At 36.1% G+C, this 17,710-nt stretch overlaps 1 protein-coding gene across 6 annotated transcripts in view; it reads right to left on the reverse strand.

Annotated features, from left to right (window-relative positions):
- ARHGAP24 (Rho GTPase activating protein 24) overlaps window positions 1–17,710 on the reverse strand; it is a 654,421-nt gene that overhangs the window by 205,297 nt on the left and 431,414 nt on the right. The window contains exon 2 of one of the 6 annotated variants that reach the window (XM_019465278.2): window positions 9,891–9,978. The exons of 3 other annotated variants lie outside the window; for them this stretch is intronic. The gene's annotated coding sequence lies outside the window, so the exon portion shown is untranslated. Of the gene's footprint in view, window positions 1–9,890; window positions 10,142–17,710 lie in introns of those variants that run through there. 2 more of the 6 variants (XM_053901417.1, XM_053901415.1) reach the window with 2 other exon arrangements.

Consider the following 17,710-nt stretch of genomic DNA (forward strand, 5'->3'; position numbering starts at 1 on the left):
TTAAGTGCCAGTCATACAAATCTGTAAGATAAAGTCCCTGCCCTCCAGGAGCTTACAGTGCAGCTCAGCTAGGAAAGTGGACCAGTAAGTACAAAATTAAAATGCAAAGTGGTGAAAGCCATAGAAGTCAATGTTGGGAGGTAAGGGTAGGGATGGAGTCAGGGAAGGCATCTCAGAAGAGGTCATAATCTCGAGAAAGGCAAGGCTGAGGAACACTTTGGGCTGAAAGGCCACCATGAGTGGCAAATAATACAAAGGGGAGAACAGAAAAAGGCTGAGGTCAGGTATTTATATGAAAAAGTGGCAGATATGGTGACAAATCTGCATGGAGGGAGGAAAACATTCATTCACTCTTTAAAAATTTTTTTAATGTTCATTTATTTTTGAGAGAGAGAGACAGAGCATGAGTGGGGGAGAGGCATAGAGAGAGGTAGGCACAGAATCTGAAGCAGATTCCAGGCTCTGAGCTATCAGCACAGAGCCCTAGGTGGAGCTCCAATTCACAAACTGCAAGATCATGAAGTTGGATGCTTAAATGACTGAGACACCCAGGAGCCCCAGGAAAACATTCATTCTTAAAAATGTAGTTATCGCAAGCCATTTCCCCACTCTGTGCATGCGTGTGTCTGTGTGTGTGTGTGTGTGTGTGTGTGTGTGTGTGTGTTCTTAAGAACATTACATATTATATAACTGCCACAACATAATACTGATATTTTTCTGAAATGTATCAATATATCTCCAACACAGAGATTTACTTTACTTCAGAGAAAACTGGTGCACTGGGGGTTGCACTTCTGGGAGGATTCATAAATATTTAATTATTTCATCCGTGAAGGCTGTCAGTAATTCCCATTTCAAGAGCTGAGGAAGTTTAAAATCAAGTAAACAGCATTTGGAAGGCTTTCTCCACCAAAAAGCAGCTCCTATGAATGAAAAAGAGGGTGGATCTCTGCTTTCCACACTGGAATCCAGCTATTCCTGCTGACACTGGGAAATGAAGGGAGAAGGAAAGAGAAGACTCGGATTTATTTCCATTGTGATTTTGAGACTATTTAATATTCCAAGAAGCTGCCAGTATAACAAGGTGCACACTCTTAGAGAGAAGAAACACCCTCTAGACTTGCCCTATGATCATGGATAAGGCTCTTCACCTAGTTTGGCCTGCTTTGGTTAGGTGAAATGTATGAGGGCTTAATTACAAGATCCAAGACCCCATCCAACTTCCATACTATATGACTTAGGCAACTTCCATTCATAAGTAATTAATGAGTAGATTAAGGAAATGAAATAAACCACAGAAGCTTTGATGCTAAAAATGAGCCAAAGTCGTCTGAGAAACAACCTAGTCTCTGGGGGGAAAGAGCTAGAGAAGACACTAGCAATAGCTTTCAAAAAATTGGTACTGCATACAAGGGCAAATGGTCAGGATATCTACCCAAAGTAGAGGCCATGTGTCGATTTGGAAAAACAAAATCAATCCATTACTCTAGGATAAAATTATAGCGAAATAATATTCCTGGAATGCGTCTGAAACCCCTTAGTCATTACTCTGGAGTATTTCCACTTAAATTTGACTATGTCATTGCATGGATTATTAAATTCACAGAAAGAGAAGCAGTCTAAAAATGAGGCAGAGAGCCTGTTGTCAAAAATCTGGGATAGATTCCTGGCTCCTCCACTTGTTTTGTGACTATAAGTTTGAGTCATAAAGGGTAAACAAAGAAAGTCACACAGAAACATTGAATAAAGAAAAATGTTCATTTGTGGCATATAGTTTGTAGTTATATAAAAAAAAAAGAAGAAAAAGAAAAAAGACAATTTCTTTTCCTTTGATTGCTCCTCTTAAAAGAAAAGAATGAGCCAGAAGATGCCATTGTCTCAAAATAAAATAAAACACCCACTTAACTTTTGTTTTACATCATTTGCAATTGGGCTAAGGTCTGGGTTTAGCTTTAGAGTAGATTTCTTGAAAAAAAAATTGAACTCATTAAGAATAAACCAGTCTCTTTCACTGGATTGCATTTTTAAAGAATGTTTAGTATAAATCCTATAAAATGTACTCTATTGGCTACTAGATGAAGGAATGCATGGGGCATGCACAGAGCACTATAGCCCTTGCATATAGGGGTTTGATACACATTACCTATTATTGGTACACTTATTATGCTTATTTTATGTGAGAAAATGGAGGCTTAGAAATGGTAAGTAGTTTGCATAGGATGATACATGTAAAATGTGCCAGAACTGAGCCTCAGGTCCTGTAAATAAATTCCACAGTTCCTGCTTTTAACTATCTATTAAGGATTCACTGAAAATTTGGGGGGAAATATGCTATATATACTATATATAATATATATATTATGTAATATATAGTATATGCTATACTATATATACTATTTACTATGTATACTATATATTATATATAGTATACACTATAGTATATTCTATATATTCTATACTGTATATGGCATATATATGTATATATTATATATACTATATGTATACTATATATACATATATATATATACTATACTAGTATAGTATATACTATAGTATATAGTATATACTATAGTATATAATATATAGTATAGTATAGTATATAGTATATAGTATAGTATATAGTATAGTATATAGTATAGTATATATAGTATATATAGTATATATAGTATATATAGTATATACTATAGTATATAGTATAGTATAGTATATAGTATATACTGTAGTATATAGTATACTATATATACTATTTACTATATATACTATATATTATAGGTAGTATATACTATATATACTGTATATATTCTATATATTCTATACTGTATATGGCATATATAATATATGTATATATTATATATACTATATGTATACTATATATACATATATATGTAATATATATATATAGTGTGTATATATATATATATATTATATATATATATATATATGTATATATATATATTTAAATTGTAGATCTCTGGAGTGGCAATGCATTGGAGAGAGGGAGACCAGTAAGGAGACAGTGGGTTAAGAAGAGATAATTCAATTCTAAGCAAGGCAGTGGTCAGGGGAATGAAAAAGAATGCAAAGAATGTAGTTTTTAAAATTCTATGTTAACTGTCACTTGGTTGCATAGGAAGTGAGGAAGGAGATAAAGGATGAAGGGCTGGTTGGAGTAAGGGAATGATATGGATTTTGCAGTACTAGAATACCTGAAACAGCCTTGTATGGGGAGCTCTGACTAGCAGGGCAACCACAGAAGGTTGTGCAGTCAAGCTGGGACCGAAGCGTAGCCCACTTCCCTGCCAAGGAGAAAATCCTAATTCGAGTGTTGTGCATAAAGAGAAAGGAAACTTGTATTTATAACTTGTACTAACTGTGGGTTACAAGAGGTCTTGCTGACCAGATCTCTAGATTGGGCTTTAAGTCAAAGCCATGGGACTGGATGAGGAAGAAAGTATACAGTGGTGGTAAATCAAACAAACATAGACACCCAGAGGAAGAAGGCAGGAAAAAAGACAGGAGCCCTCTAAAGAAAGTGAAGAAAGAAGGGTGCAAACATAGGCTAGTACAAGATCCCTAACATTAAAAGATAGAAATATTTCAAGAAGAGCATGGCAGTAAACATTATCAATGGCAGAAAAAGCAGAGGTGAGCAATGGATGAAAAGCTCTGGATTTAGCAGTTAATTTAGCCATCATTAGCAACCTCTGAGAGGTAATCTGAGTATTGTGGTAGAAATAAATGCCAAACTTCAAAGAGTTTTATAGTCAGAGGGAGGTCGGAAAGCAAAAGCAAAAACAGAAGAAAAAAAAAAAACAAATTTTTCTTGGCATCAGGAAGAGAGAGGTTGGTTGAAAAAGTAGAGTGTTTGTTTGTTTGTTTAGTGTAGCAGAGGCCTGAACATTGGTTGTGCACTGAGAAAAAACAAAGGTGCAAGTAAAAGGACATAATTTATGAAGCAAATTCCAGTTTCATCTTTATAAATATTTTGTTTAAAAGTTCTATAAACACTAGTGGCCCAGGAAATGCTTTAGCAAATACTCATTAACAAAGTGACAGCTATTTAAAAATGTTCCCATAGCTATTATATGTTTATCACCCCTTGTGTAATAAAGACTTCTGGCATGGAATCTTGAGTTCTTTCTTTAGTATGAGAACCCTTCTGTTCCCTGGGGATTTTCAGAGAATAGGGTACATGGCTGACCTCTTACTCAGACAGAAGGAAATTATGCTTCTACCTCTTGCCCCAGATTAAATTTATCATCCAGTCATTACTTCTGGATGAATATAGAAGTTAAACTAAAAGTTGGAAGCCTTGGTTCTAGATGAATAATTTTTCTGGACTTAGTTCCCCTATGCTGCAAAAAAAAGGGATTTAGACTTGCAAATTTCTAAGCCATTACAATTCTAAATTAATCCAATGAGCAAAAAATATCACATGTAACTGAATCCTTATCCTTATTTTATGCATGACAGAACACACTGAAACAATGTAGGCCCCCGACAGTGGGGGACGTATTCTGTTACTTTTGATATTGCCATAGAATAGAATAGAATATTATGCAGCTGTATATTATTTTTTTCCCAAAGTATTCTAATATAGAAAAGAGTTGCCAATAAAATGTTAAATGAAAAAAGGTGGAATCCAAATTTGCAGTATCAAGCAATTTTGTAAAAGTAAAACAAAACAAAACATTGACACTATATTGTACGTGCACAGATACAGAAAGAAACCTAATAGCAATGAATCCCCTAGAGAGTGGAATTGGTGATAATAATTTAGTTCTCCTTTTATATTGTCACTGTCTTCATAATCATTATAATTGTTAACTTTCTTGTGATTTATGGGGGGCATTTTATACCCCGGGTTTGCAGGAAAGTTGTTTTCCTTTCCATTGTATTCAGATCTACTTATAACATCTTCAGGCATGGAGATGGAGAACACATAGATGCTGTCTTCCTTCTGGACTCGCACCGTGCCACGGAGAAAGGCCACAGAACATACCTTTGGAATTAAATGCATTCAGAAGCAAGCAGGTTGGAGAGAGAAGGTAAATCAAAATGAAAATTGCTCCCTTGAAATACTATTATTATTTTTTTTAATTTGGAAACATACCCCTGTTTACCGAGAGCTCTATAACTTACATAATCTTTAAAAACTAATTTTTAAAATTTTAAGGTCACCAAAATAACATTTGGCCTGAAAAACTGTCTTAGACTCAGTCCACATTTATTTTTTCTTCTAATATCCTGCTGTGTTTCCCAATAATAATAATAAATCAAATAATGTTAATAAAATAAATAATAGCAGCCTCTGCTTGTAGCAAGTGTACTATAAATTCCACAATACTTTCAGTCAAATAAACAAAGGATAGAGGAAAAGGGCTGATATTTTCATGTCTTCAAACTGCTTTTTTTTTTTTTTGTTAGATTTCATGCATTTATTTTTGAGACAGGGAGAGAGAGAGAGAGAGGGAGAGAGAGAATCTCAACCAGACTCCATGCTAAGAGCAGGGAATGGAGCTTGATTCCATGAACTGTAAGATCATGACCTGAGCTAAAATTAAGAGACAGGGGCTCAACAGATTGAGCCACCCAGGCATCCCCAAGTTTGCTTTTTAAATTATTATCGACTATAGGCATCTGATGCTTTTCTTTATAGCAATTCAGAGTTCTAAATTGCTGTTTGCTAATAGCAATTTCATAATTTATTAATGGCATCACTTAAAGAAGTTTTTATGTTTTAGTATAACCAAATAATAAACTGAATAACAAATACTCCAATAATAAAACATGAAGTAAAACATGGGGCTCCCGGGTGGCTCATTAGGTTGGGTGTCGGAATTCAGCTCAGGTCATGATCTCACAGTCTGTGAATTCAAGCCCTGTGTCGGGCTCTGTGCTGACAGCTCAGAGCCTGGAGCCTGCTTCAGATTCTGTGTCTCTCTCACTCTCTGCCTCTCTCCCACTCACACTGTCTCTCTCCCTCTCTCAAAAATAAATAAACATTAAAAAATTTTTTAAAAAGAAATGAAGTAAAACATGATGGTTTTAGTATTATTTTTTGTTCAGGCCCTTTCAATTTAGGAATTGGAATTTATATTCATTCAACAAACATTTATTGCGTGATTAAAGTGAATGAAAAGAATCTTGGTCTTTGACCACATCACTTCCTAAATTGTCCAGAAGTACCAACTTAGTACATGAAGCAAAGGCCAATGTATAAGAACATACCTGGGTCAGTTTGAGCAACTTTTCTGAGGGATTAAAATTGAAAATGAGCCAAATTTTGATTTTTATGAGAAGGGAGCAGTCATCTCTTTCTCTCTCCAACAACTAAGGAATTACTGATAGCTTCTGTCCCCTGTCCACCACATACAGCATTGGACCTGACACCTCCTTGCAGCACATGCACTCACTCACCGAATTCTAGTTTAGGAGGGCCTGTGTTCTGAGGCTTCTGGAGCAGTCTCACAAGGCTGTGTCAAGAGAGACCCTTCTAAAACATCATTGGTGAACATGAACAGGTGTTGACTTACTTCAGGGACTTCTTTTTCTAGTTTTAAACAGCACTTTTTAGATGGAAATCTTCATAAGTGTACACTCAAAAAGGTGCTGAGTTTTCAGTAGTTTTAAGTTGTGACAGTACAGTTCTCACTATAAAATACATATCCCTTCATACAGCTGGTTTCCTAATTAGGTGAGCATGTGAAAATTAAATTTTGAGTAGGCTGGAAGCCTTAATCAAGTAAAAACTAAAATCTTCATTGTATCGATGTCAAATAGCATATTTTCAACTTTAAAGAGTTATGTTTCAATTGGAATAACATTTTATTTCACAAGAACCCATACCATTGCTCTGTGCTGACAGCTCAGAGCCTGCTTGGGATTCTCTCCCTTCTCTCTTTCCACACCTCCACCTCCTCCCTGCCCCCCACAATGAATAAATAAATATTAAAAGAAACATAACCCATGCCATTTAACTGAAGGAATGAAGAAGCAAAAAAAAAAAAAAAAAAAAAAAAAAAAGCAAAATCTCTAGCTTTTAGGCAATGATTCTAAATTTATGTGGACCCTAAATTCACTGTTGTAGACAAAAGGCAGTCCCTTAATTCATTGTTTCAAACAGAAAGAGTCTGTCATATACAGCACAAAATACTTTAATACCCAGTAACAATTTTTACACTGACTATATGAAACTTGTATTTTAAAAAGAATTTAAGCAAAGGGGCACCTGGGTGTCTCAGTCGGTTGAGCCTCTGACTTTGGCTCAGGTCATGATCTCACTGTTTGTGGGTTCAAGCCCCTCATTGGGCTCACTGCTGTCTGTGTGGAGCCTACTTTGGATCCTCTGTCCCCCCCCCTCTCTGCCCCTCCACTGTTCATGCTCTCTCTCAAAAACAAACATTAAAAATATACATATTCATTTAAAAAAAAAGAAAAAAAGAGCTTGAGCAAAAAAGGCCTCTAACACAAAAGGCCTCACACATAATTCTAAATAAGCTATACAGTCAAGCCATTAGCAATGGACTCTAATTAAAGTTGGAATTTAGAATTGCTCCGGATTCAGTTTATAGCTTCATGTATCTCTCTAATATGCCCAGTTTAATTTTTGTCATGGGTAGAGTGGGATTAATTATCAAGATCACTGAGAAACCAGTGATTGATTTTGCATTGCAACGCACAACATAAAAAAAAAATATTGAAAGACAGGAAATGGTATATTCTGCTACTAAATTCAATGCTTTATCATATTTTCAACTTAAAAGAAGTTGTAACTAAGTAAGGATATGGTTAAAGAAATCAAGGCATTATCGAAACAGTTGCAAAAGATATATTTTTTCCTTAAAGCATAATGACACAGAACTGCATAGACTAGATGAGAAATATTTTTCCTTTTCCCTAACTCTTTCCTACAAAGAATTATTATGCTATTTCCCAGCCACACATGCGTATGAATAGCAAATGTGTAAATGGAACTAAAATAAAATACTTAGTATTTGATTGATATTAAGTCTGCCCCATGAGATTTGGTTAGTCACTGATTCCTTGACACATACCTCCAGTAACTTTATAAAGAGGAGAACAGACAACACTTTCTGTATCTGATGCAGTAACGCCTTACTTATCCCAGAGCCACTTCCATGGCAACTTCTACTACAGAACACAACTAAGGACTTGGACTCAAACCAAAAGTCTCCTGAGCACCTAAAATAGATGTCACCGTGTCTATGCGCTTTGGTCTGTGCACTTTCCTCCTAAGAGAATCTCTTGAGCCCTCGGATAAAGTTCTTGCTTCTCATTCCTTCCATGATTTTTTTATAAACTTTTTTTTTCTGGTTTTCTTATGCATAGCACAAAAGAAATAATAATTATAAAGATGTGGATAAGGTTGCAGGGAGTTGTTAGAAGAATGCAAACTGTCCACACCCATAAGAAGTCACATTTCCATATGGATGCTGGTCACAGGAGGAAAAAATGTCCTATAAAAATAACACAATTAAAATAAAGCATAGTGATTATGTGACCTTTTGACAAAAGGAGTAAAAGCCGTGCATACCACAGAATAGGCCCCCAATGCATCATTACATTTAGAAAAATTCTACAATGTGTATCCATGATGAAAAGGTTGGGCAATTCAGAAAACGTTAAATTGAATTTAGTTCCCTCCAGAGAGATATCAAAATATATACTGGACCTCAGAAAGTTAACTATCCAAAAATGGCTAAATTCTTTCTAAAACCTCTGCAGTTTTCAGTGGCAAACTTGCAAGCTTTACTTTTTGGAAAGTTGACAAATGTAGAACTCCTTAATTGTCTCATGACTTGTTTATTGGCCAGCAGCAAATATTATATATTAACTAGCCAGGCCTCCGGAGAAAGAGTGACATTTCAGATGACAGTGGTTCCTTTCTGTCTACTCCATGGCCACCATGGGCTCTTCCCCTTCTGCTCTGAGAGCCTCCATAGCTCAGTGATTTGAGATACTGGAAATATTGTCACTTTAAGATGGATGAACTTAACAAAGATAAACCTCATTAAAAAAAAAAAAAAGAAGCCTTGCCAGAATTTTTAAAAATAAATGGAAGTGAAGGGAAGGAAGGGTTAAAATGAACAATTAAACATAGAAGTAATTTTTTTTAATGTTTATTTATTTTTGAGAGGGAGACACAGAGCTCAAGGGGGGAGGGGCAGAGAGCGAGGGAGACACAGAATCTGAAGCAGAGTCCAGGTCTGAGCTGTCAGCATAGAGCCTGTGGTGGGGCTCGAACCCACGAATCATGAGATCATGACCTGAGCCAAAGCCGGAAGCTCAACGGACTGAGCCACCCAGGCCCCCCAAATATACAAGTAGGTTAAAGGTAAAACCCTAATTCAAAATTGTGTGTTTCGCAGGTCAGATCCACCAAGCTGTAATGAGGTCAGTGAGCCTTAACCAAGTCAGTTCAAGTGCCTGGAGCTGCTCTGACTTAGCTCTATGCTGTTTCTATACTTGAAGTCGAAGATGAATTAACCTGTCCCTCCCCTTCAATCAAGAGCATTCTGTACATTCCGTAATCTGAAAGCCTATCTTTTTTTTTTTTTAATCTGACATGAATAACAAAACATAAAACCACCCATGACAAGATGCAACAAAGGACAAAGCTAAACTAAGCTTCAAAATAAAATAACAACAACAATCATTAGGTTCCTGAAAACAAAACAAAACCAAATCCTAGTAGCTTCAAATATCAACAGCCACAAAACAATACAGCCAAGAAACTAAAGTATTTTAAAGTGTGTGTTTTCTTTCAGAATAGAGGCGAGGTGGGGGGAAAAGTCAAATGACCACACAATACTTGTGCCCGAAACAAATAAACCCTGAAGGAGATTTCAATGAGTAAAAAACAGTACCTTATAAGTAACTGGTCTTGTCTACTCACAGCTGTTTCCAGTGCCGACTCTTGTTTAACTGTCTACTGCGTTCAGTTTAAAGTTAATTCTGTTGGCAAAAAAGTACAGAGCTTGTCTGGAAAATGCTGTTTGGACATAAACCATTCCTTTCAAAGCTGTAGTAGCTATATTTAAGTTTTCTTGTAGAGGGGGATATAAACCTTTCCTGTAGCTGATTTTCTTCCTCCTCCCGCCCATCAGACTTAGTCAGTGTCCTCCTATCCCATATATTGAAGAAAGAGAGGGGAGGAAAAAAAAAAAAAAAAAAAGACCGGGAAATATACCTTAAATAATGTAGTAGTTGAGCATTTGGAAAAAGACAAAAAAAAAAAAAAAAAAAAAAAAAGGAGAATTAAGAACCATAGAAAGCACACAAGGATCTTAAATATAATTTAGCCCAATGCCCTCATTTTATAGATGAGGAAACTGATACCCAGAGAAAATATGATTTCTATCAGGTCATTCACGTAGCTAACTAATGCCACAGCTAAGAATAGTTACCAGGTTTCCTAACCCCAATTCAATGCTCTTTCTACTACTCTAGTGTACCTGAAGGGAAATGGTTTACCTTTTTCCTGTGTATCCTTGGATAATACCCACATAAGTTGGCAGGGAACAATAACACAATTACAATGTGACAACCATCTGTTCTCAGAGAAAACATTTTACTCCACTTTAAAATCCTTAATACTGAAAGTTTCTCCTCAATGCCCAGTTTCTTTCTATACTTAGAAAATAATCTTATCCTTTGTTGATTTTTTAAATAATATTTTTATGTTTCAGGAATTGCCAGTTTTCAAGGGATATTAACATCCCTTAGTCCTTATAGAGGACTGTAAAGGCTGGTGCTGTGACAGGTGTTACTCTTTAATATTTCTATCCAGTATCAGTGATATTGAACTAGAAACACATTACTATTACCACAGATCCTATTTCCAACTTGTCAACATTTTTTTTTTTTACCATACATACAAGTTTATTCTTGTTATTACTGGTTATATATTTTCTTAAATAAAAGAGAAGCAGCATAATAATTTTTATTTGGTGTGTTTCAAGTAACATTCCTTTCTTATATATAAAGAAATTATTTTTCTCTAATTGAAGAATGATATTCTTATTATCATAATTTTTAAAAATTTTTCCTTCTAAAATGTATTAATTCATTCATTCATTCACTTATTTAACAAATACTAATTGAACATTTATAAACCTACCTCATCCTTCTCTTAAAGAATATAGTAACTGAAAGAAATAACTTTAAAAAAATGTTTATTTATTTTTGAGAGAGGGAGACACAGAGTGCAAGCAGGGGAGGGGCCAAGAGAGAGAGAGAGACATGGAATCTGAAGCAGACTCTAGGCTCTGAGCTGTCAGCACAGAGCCCTCTGTGGCACTCCAATCCACAAACCGTGAGATCATGACCTGAGCTGAAGTCGGATGCTTAACCAACTGAGCCATCCAGGCGCCCCAACAAGCAATAACTTTTTTAGATAAGTGCCTAATTGTCAAAAAAAAAAAAAAAATGAAAGAGTTTAGTTACGAAGTAAGGCCAATTTTCTGTAACAACCTTTTCATCCATTCTCACATCATAAGCATGTGCCCAAAGTTTATTTACATTCTCTCCATTGAGTTGCCCACTCTCAACAGCATCCGTCTTAGGGTCAGATAAGTCAAAATATGAAATGACCCAGATTGAAATTGCTCTGGTTACTATTAATCTTTGTATTTGATCTGACTCCTTAAAATGCTAAAAGCAAATCTACATTACATGCTACAATTTAAAGACACAATTAGCAAATGCTCAGACCATTCAAAATCCATTTTCAAATTGAGATGCATTGTTCTTTAGTTCAGAAATTCACTTTGGTTTTGATATTTCCCATCTACTTTTAAAATGATATTGTACCTACTCTTGCCCTGGGCTTTAGAAGAAAACAGTGTAATTGTGACTAAAGAATTAGAAAAGGATATTTTTAAAAATACAGTTTGGTTTTTGAAACATATTTTCCAAAATGTTGAGTAATTAATAGGTACTGTATCAATTTTCCAACCATGATAAGTAAGCAACTGATTCAAAACACATAAACGTTGGGAAGGTAATCTGGTAAACCATACTTTGTACTTTTTGACACAATGGCAGTATCCTATTTTCCTTCCATTCTCAGTTAATTTGGTCTAGCAGAGCTCTGTGCAAATGTAAATCCCAAAGACATTAACATCTACATTTATATACAACACTAATATGTCAAATATGATTAGAGTCTGACACTAATACATATTACTTGGGTTTATTAAAATAATTCCCTAATTTTCTTTTACTTCTTAAACTTGACTTTTAATTTGAACATTTTGCCCTTTGTCTGTTAGAAGGAAAGGAAGGAAATCTGAGTAATCCCCAAAAGAGAGGGAGGCTGCGAGGGGAGACACAGAGAATTAGATGCAATGAGTCAGGGTGATTCAAGGTTGTTGACTGCACTCAGGAAGGAAGGTGTAAAGAGAAGTCACATACAAGCAGGTTGTTTGGAACAGAAGTGGGCTGAGCCACAGACAATAGATTATAGGTATTAAATGTAAGAACCAAAGTCTCTCAAAATAGGTTGAGCAAAGAGGGAACTAGCAATTTGGGTGACCAGTGCCAGCAACAGGAAATTGGTCCTCGAACTGACTTTGTAATTCATGACATGGTTTGTTTCTACCCATTGGAAGGGAAGCATGTGCTGTCAATATGTGAATTCGACACAATCTAAAATAACATGGTGACATAAAACCATTTAAAAAAAAATTGTCCCTCTATATTTAGGTCCCTTGGACATACTCCAGGTTGCCCTACTCTGGGCATGCTCTGGACTTTAGAATCCTAGCATTGTTTAGTGGGGACTAGTTATTGTGTTATGGGGCCTGGATATGTGGAGTTGAATTTCAATGATGGAAGAAGTACTTAAGACAGAGGTGAAACTCAGGGCAGACTATATTAACACAGGCAAGGCAGTTGGAATTCACTAACTCTTGATCTCTCAGTTTCAGGTTTACAGTAATACTAGAGGAAGCCTTTTACTAAGGAATCCCAGAGACCTCTTTCGTGGTAGCAGTGCAGGGAAGTGACTGCATGAACAGCTACTAGATTATAATGTTCTATGCTTGGGAGGAGATATCATACATGGATGTTTTTAATAGTCCCAGGGAACCATGCACATAAAAAATCTCCAGCATCAACTTTCTTCAGTTCAAGCTCATGCTCATTTTGTTGCCCTTCTCCTCTCAAAATCCATTCTCCTCACAGCAGCCAGGGTAATTACTCCCCCCCCCCCCCCCCGGTATACCATCTGATGGTTTCCATAATTCCTCTGCTTCACACCTTCCAGTGGTTTCCCATTATCTCATTTCATGCCCTCTAATAGTTTCCAATCATTCCCCTGCTTCATCCCTGCAATGGTTTTCCATTGCCCACGGTGTGAATTCAAATGCTTAACGATGACTTCCTAAGTCTCACATAATTTCACTCCTGTTTATCTTTCCTACTGTTTTCCTAACCTGCTGTTCCATCTGTCTAGAATGTTTTCTCCTCATAACTTCGCAGGACTACCAGTTTATCAGAACTCAAGACTCATCTCAAATGCTACCTTCCCGGAAAAAAGATTTCCTGACCACTCTAGTTAATTACCCTCCTCCCCATCTTACATCCACACACTCTCTACCCCATTTTTCTATTTAATTTTTCTTCACAGCACTTGCCACTATCTGAAATTATCACAGGTTCTTTTTCTTTTTAATTTCTTCAACCATTTAAATATATTTACTGTATCTCCTCTAGAATGAGCTTTCTAAGATCAGAAATATGTTGGAAGTTATAAATAAGATCAGAAACATAATATTTAGGCTTTTAAAACCACATCATCCCCAGTATTCAGAACAGTGTCTACTATAGAATACGTATTGACCAATATTTCTTGAATGAATGAATTATATTTGTTGCCTGGGTTACTACTCTTCAGTCAACAAAAATCTAACGTATGTCCATAAGCATGAAGGCAAAGACTAATCTACTTCTACAATTGACATAACTCTGTGAGTTCCCTGTGGCTCAGCAGCTAGGCATCACAGGACATAAGGAAAGGGCCCCTCTGGTGGGCTCTAGGAAGCTGTATCAATACAAGGTGCCTCTAAGCCCTTGAAGTTTGTTAACACAAGGGCCAGAGTTATACCCTTGAGCTGCTAGAAGGTCCTAAGAGCTTCCGGACATCTCCTTCATTTCCTGAACTTGGTCATCGTTGCCCTTATTGAAATAGCAGATATCCTAAAGCCAATTTTATCCTTTCCAGGTGGTTTCAAGAAACTGCTCCCAGCTGCCAACTCTTCAGAAGCAGAAGCTAAATCCTTGCATTCACAGCATATGTTTTCTAAATGAAAAAAAAAAAAAAAAAAAAAAAGGGACAGACTAAATAATTTTAGAGAAGTGAGCTCACAGATAATTTAATCTTCCATTTCACTTCTCTTCCACACTGATTCAGAGCTCTCCAGCGAGCTGTAAATTAGATTTCCTCTCCTGTCTCATGTCCTACTGCTTCCTAATTACCTGTTCTAGTGAGTCAGCCTCTCTGGATCCTGTGGCTCAGACACACACTGTGGCTTAGCAAACTTTGGGTCCAGCCACATCAGAAAGGTGGCTGTGTGATGACAGGCAAAGAGAGGTGATTCTTTGGAAGAAAATGACTTTTCCCAGACACACTGCAGCTGTCCTCCCAAAACACCAAGGTAGAAAAAAATTTCTTGCCTGAACACTGTTACAGCTCGATAGCAAACAACATCATTTAAAATCATTGTTGAAAAAAGTGCCCTTTTCCTCCAGTGCACGTTGCATATTAATCTAAGTACCTAGGTGGCATTTATTTAGTCAGTGAATCAAAGCTACAAGTATTTAATGATTGTGTTCTATGGACAAGGTTCCGTGCTAGGTAATGAAGTTTGTATAATTATTCTTTTGTGATATTATGGGATAATATTTCTTTATCTAGAATACAAATTTCTCCAGGATAATAAGCTAACATTTCTTCTTTCCTCCACTCTTTTCTTCCTTTGTTTCCTTCCTTCAATCTATTGAAAGCCATATTTACTGAGTCCATATAGTGTGCTGTGTTTGGATATAAAGGAAAAGACAAAATCCTATGTCAGGAAGCTTACCCTCTGGAGGTGAGAGAAGTTTGCAGACTACTGGAGAGATCAGCATAACATTATAGGACAGCACAACAAAGCAGCATGGAATCAAGATGGGAAGTGGGCAAAGAAGGCTTTTTTTGAGAAGATGAAACCAGGGCACATTCTGAATGCAGGACAGGAGAGGATTAACATTCCAGGCAGGAGATAGGGCACACTTGGGTCACTTTAAGTATTTCTGTAGAGCTGGAATGCAGAATGAAAGACATAAACTAATAGATGAAATATGCAGAAGGAAATATAGCAAAAGCCAAGGTCAAAAATTTGGTTTTTATCCTGAAGGCAATGGATAGCTACTGAAAATTTTTAAACAGGGGATACTTTGTTTTAAGAATGCTAAGTGGAGAAAGAATTTAGGAACAGGTGGTCTGAAGGACTACTTAACAGGTTGTTTCTTTATTCAAGTAAGACATTGTGATGGTCTAAAACTAGGAAGTAGGTACAGAGAGACACCAAAGAGAGGCATCAAAAGATATTTACATTTTCCCACAGGTAGGAAGATGTGAGAAAGCTGAAATCATTTCCAAAATGTCTGTAAAATCATTACAGAAAACATATCCAGTATTAGGACTGCATGAAGATGTAGTAAGTTCGCATTATTTAAGTAAGTTCTTTCCATTTACAGTTGAGGAAATGGAAGCATAATACTAGAAAGAATGATAGCAACATTTGAACTCATGTCCATTTGACTATAAAACCCATATTCTCCCTCTACACTAAATTGCCTGGCCCTTTGAGGGGACCATAAATTTTAGACATCTTCTTAAATTTAGACTTAAAGAAGTTGTTTGGAATATAATTTGGGAGTATCTTAAGAGATTCCGTAGGCAAGACTGTTTAGGTTTTCCAGGCATAAGTGTGTTCCAATTTGAGATCCAACACACAAACAATTTGTGTTGTTCCTATGGAACAACCCATTTAGCTACCCTGCAAAGCACAAATCCTTCATCAAATTCTTCTTGATAATCTAATTTTCTGTAAGCCTGGAAGATTTATTCACACTCTGTACTAGGACAGACAGTTGAAACCAAAATGAAAGTGGATTTGTCAGATACTCTTGTTCAATCAAGTCAAATGTTAAGTCTTGAGTAGAATGGTGTTTGAAAGATAAATCAGTTACAATGAATCTAGGAAGGCAAAAGGCACAACTCTTAAGACAATGAAAACAGGAAGGGACAGACATAGCTCAAACAGGTGAAAATGCTGAGATTTGCCTTAAAGCTGGTGTAGGAAAGCTCCTTCCCTAGCATATTTTACACCCACTAGGGGTAGGATAACCATATCCAAATCTTGACTCTGAGAGTAAAAGGAGACAGTTAATAATTACGATGCACTAGTAGATAAATAAAAGCCGAGAAATTTTATATGCAAATGGATATACACCACCCTACCTAGTGGTTGGCATTAAACCTGACCTTCAGGATGACAGTATCAAGAATGAGGTCATAGGTTTTAGAGTAACTGGTCCCTCAAGTGAGGCAAGACAAGAAAAGTCAAGAATTCTTACACAACACGGACAAGGTTTTCAACAGATATACAAAGGCCAGATCAACTGAACCATTTGAGATATATTAATTAATTTAGTTCCATAGTTTGATATAAAATGATATATAAAAATGAAAAAATGACACTTCATTATAAAAAAGTCACAGATAACAGGTATACTGTGTTTAGTCTCCTGTGTAAGGTATCCACATAAATATTTTCCATAAAATCTCAATATGTTGGTATAGATGGGTGCTCTTAGATATTTTCATTATTTAAAAATAAGCACACACTTTATTTTTCAATGTATTAACCATCAGTGAGTTAATATTACTAAACACCAAACTGAGTCAAATCTTGATCCACTCTCTTGCTTCACTCCTGAATTCTTTTCAGAGTTGAGGAACTCCTTCCTTACATGGCAAACTTCCTTCTTAGGCTAGACAGAGGGAAAGATAGGCATAGCATGGGAAGTAAACATTCCCAGGGCAGACAGGAGATATCAGCCACAATTAATTAAGATTACAGCCTTGGTTTTGTCACCAATAGCTGTATGATCTTGGACAAGACATTCAACTCCACTGGGGCTTGGTTTTCTCCTATATAAAATAGAGGATTTAGGAAGATTATCTTGGAGTTTCTTTGGGATATGAAATTCGACTGTTCCCTGAGATAATTATCTCCCATATGTTCGAAATGTGCTTAATATTTATTTATCTGTGAGGTTTGGGAAGATATATGTTGCATCAAAATAGCCAGTTATTAATGAAACAATTGTATTGGTAATAATAGTAATTGTTTTTTTAAGACTCCAAAGTATATAAACATGGGCAGTGGGGAGACACTTGACTTTTTAGTGTATAATAGGAGGACTATTAAAATTTTCTTAAGAGAAAAGTCATCAGATATAAAATTCCAAGTCACATTATGCTTAGTAATTTTTAAATGTTAAGATTATTGGGGCTCCCCAAACACACAAGGATCAAGCTTTCTGAATTTATAGAAAAACAGATTTCTCCTAGAAGTATAAAGTGGCTTTCCTGCACTGTCATTTTTCACAAGGAAAGAATGAATCCATATTTACT

This window comes from Panthera pardus, unplaced genomic scaffold (genome assembly GCF_024362965.1).
Source record: "Panthera pardus isolate Hobbes unplaced genomic scaffold, ASM2436296v1 HiC_scaffold_13, whole genome shotgun sequence".
Lineage (NCBI taxonomy): Eukaryota > Metazoa > Chordata > Mammalia > Carnivora > Felidae > Panthera > Panthera pardus.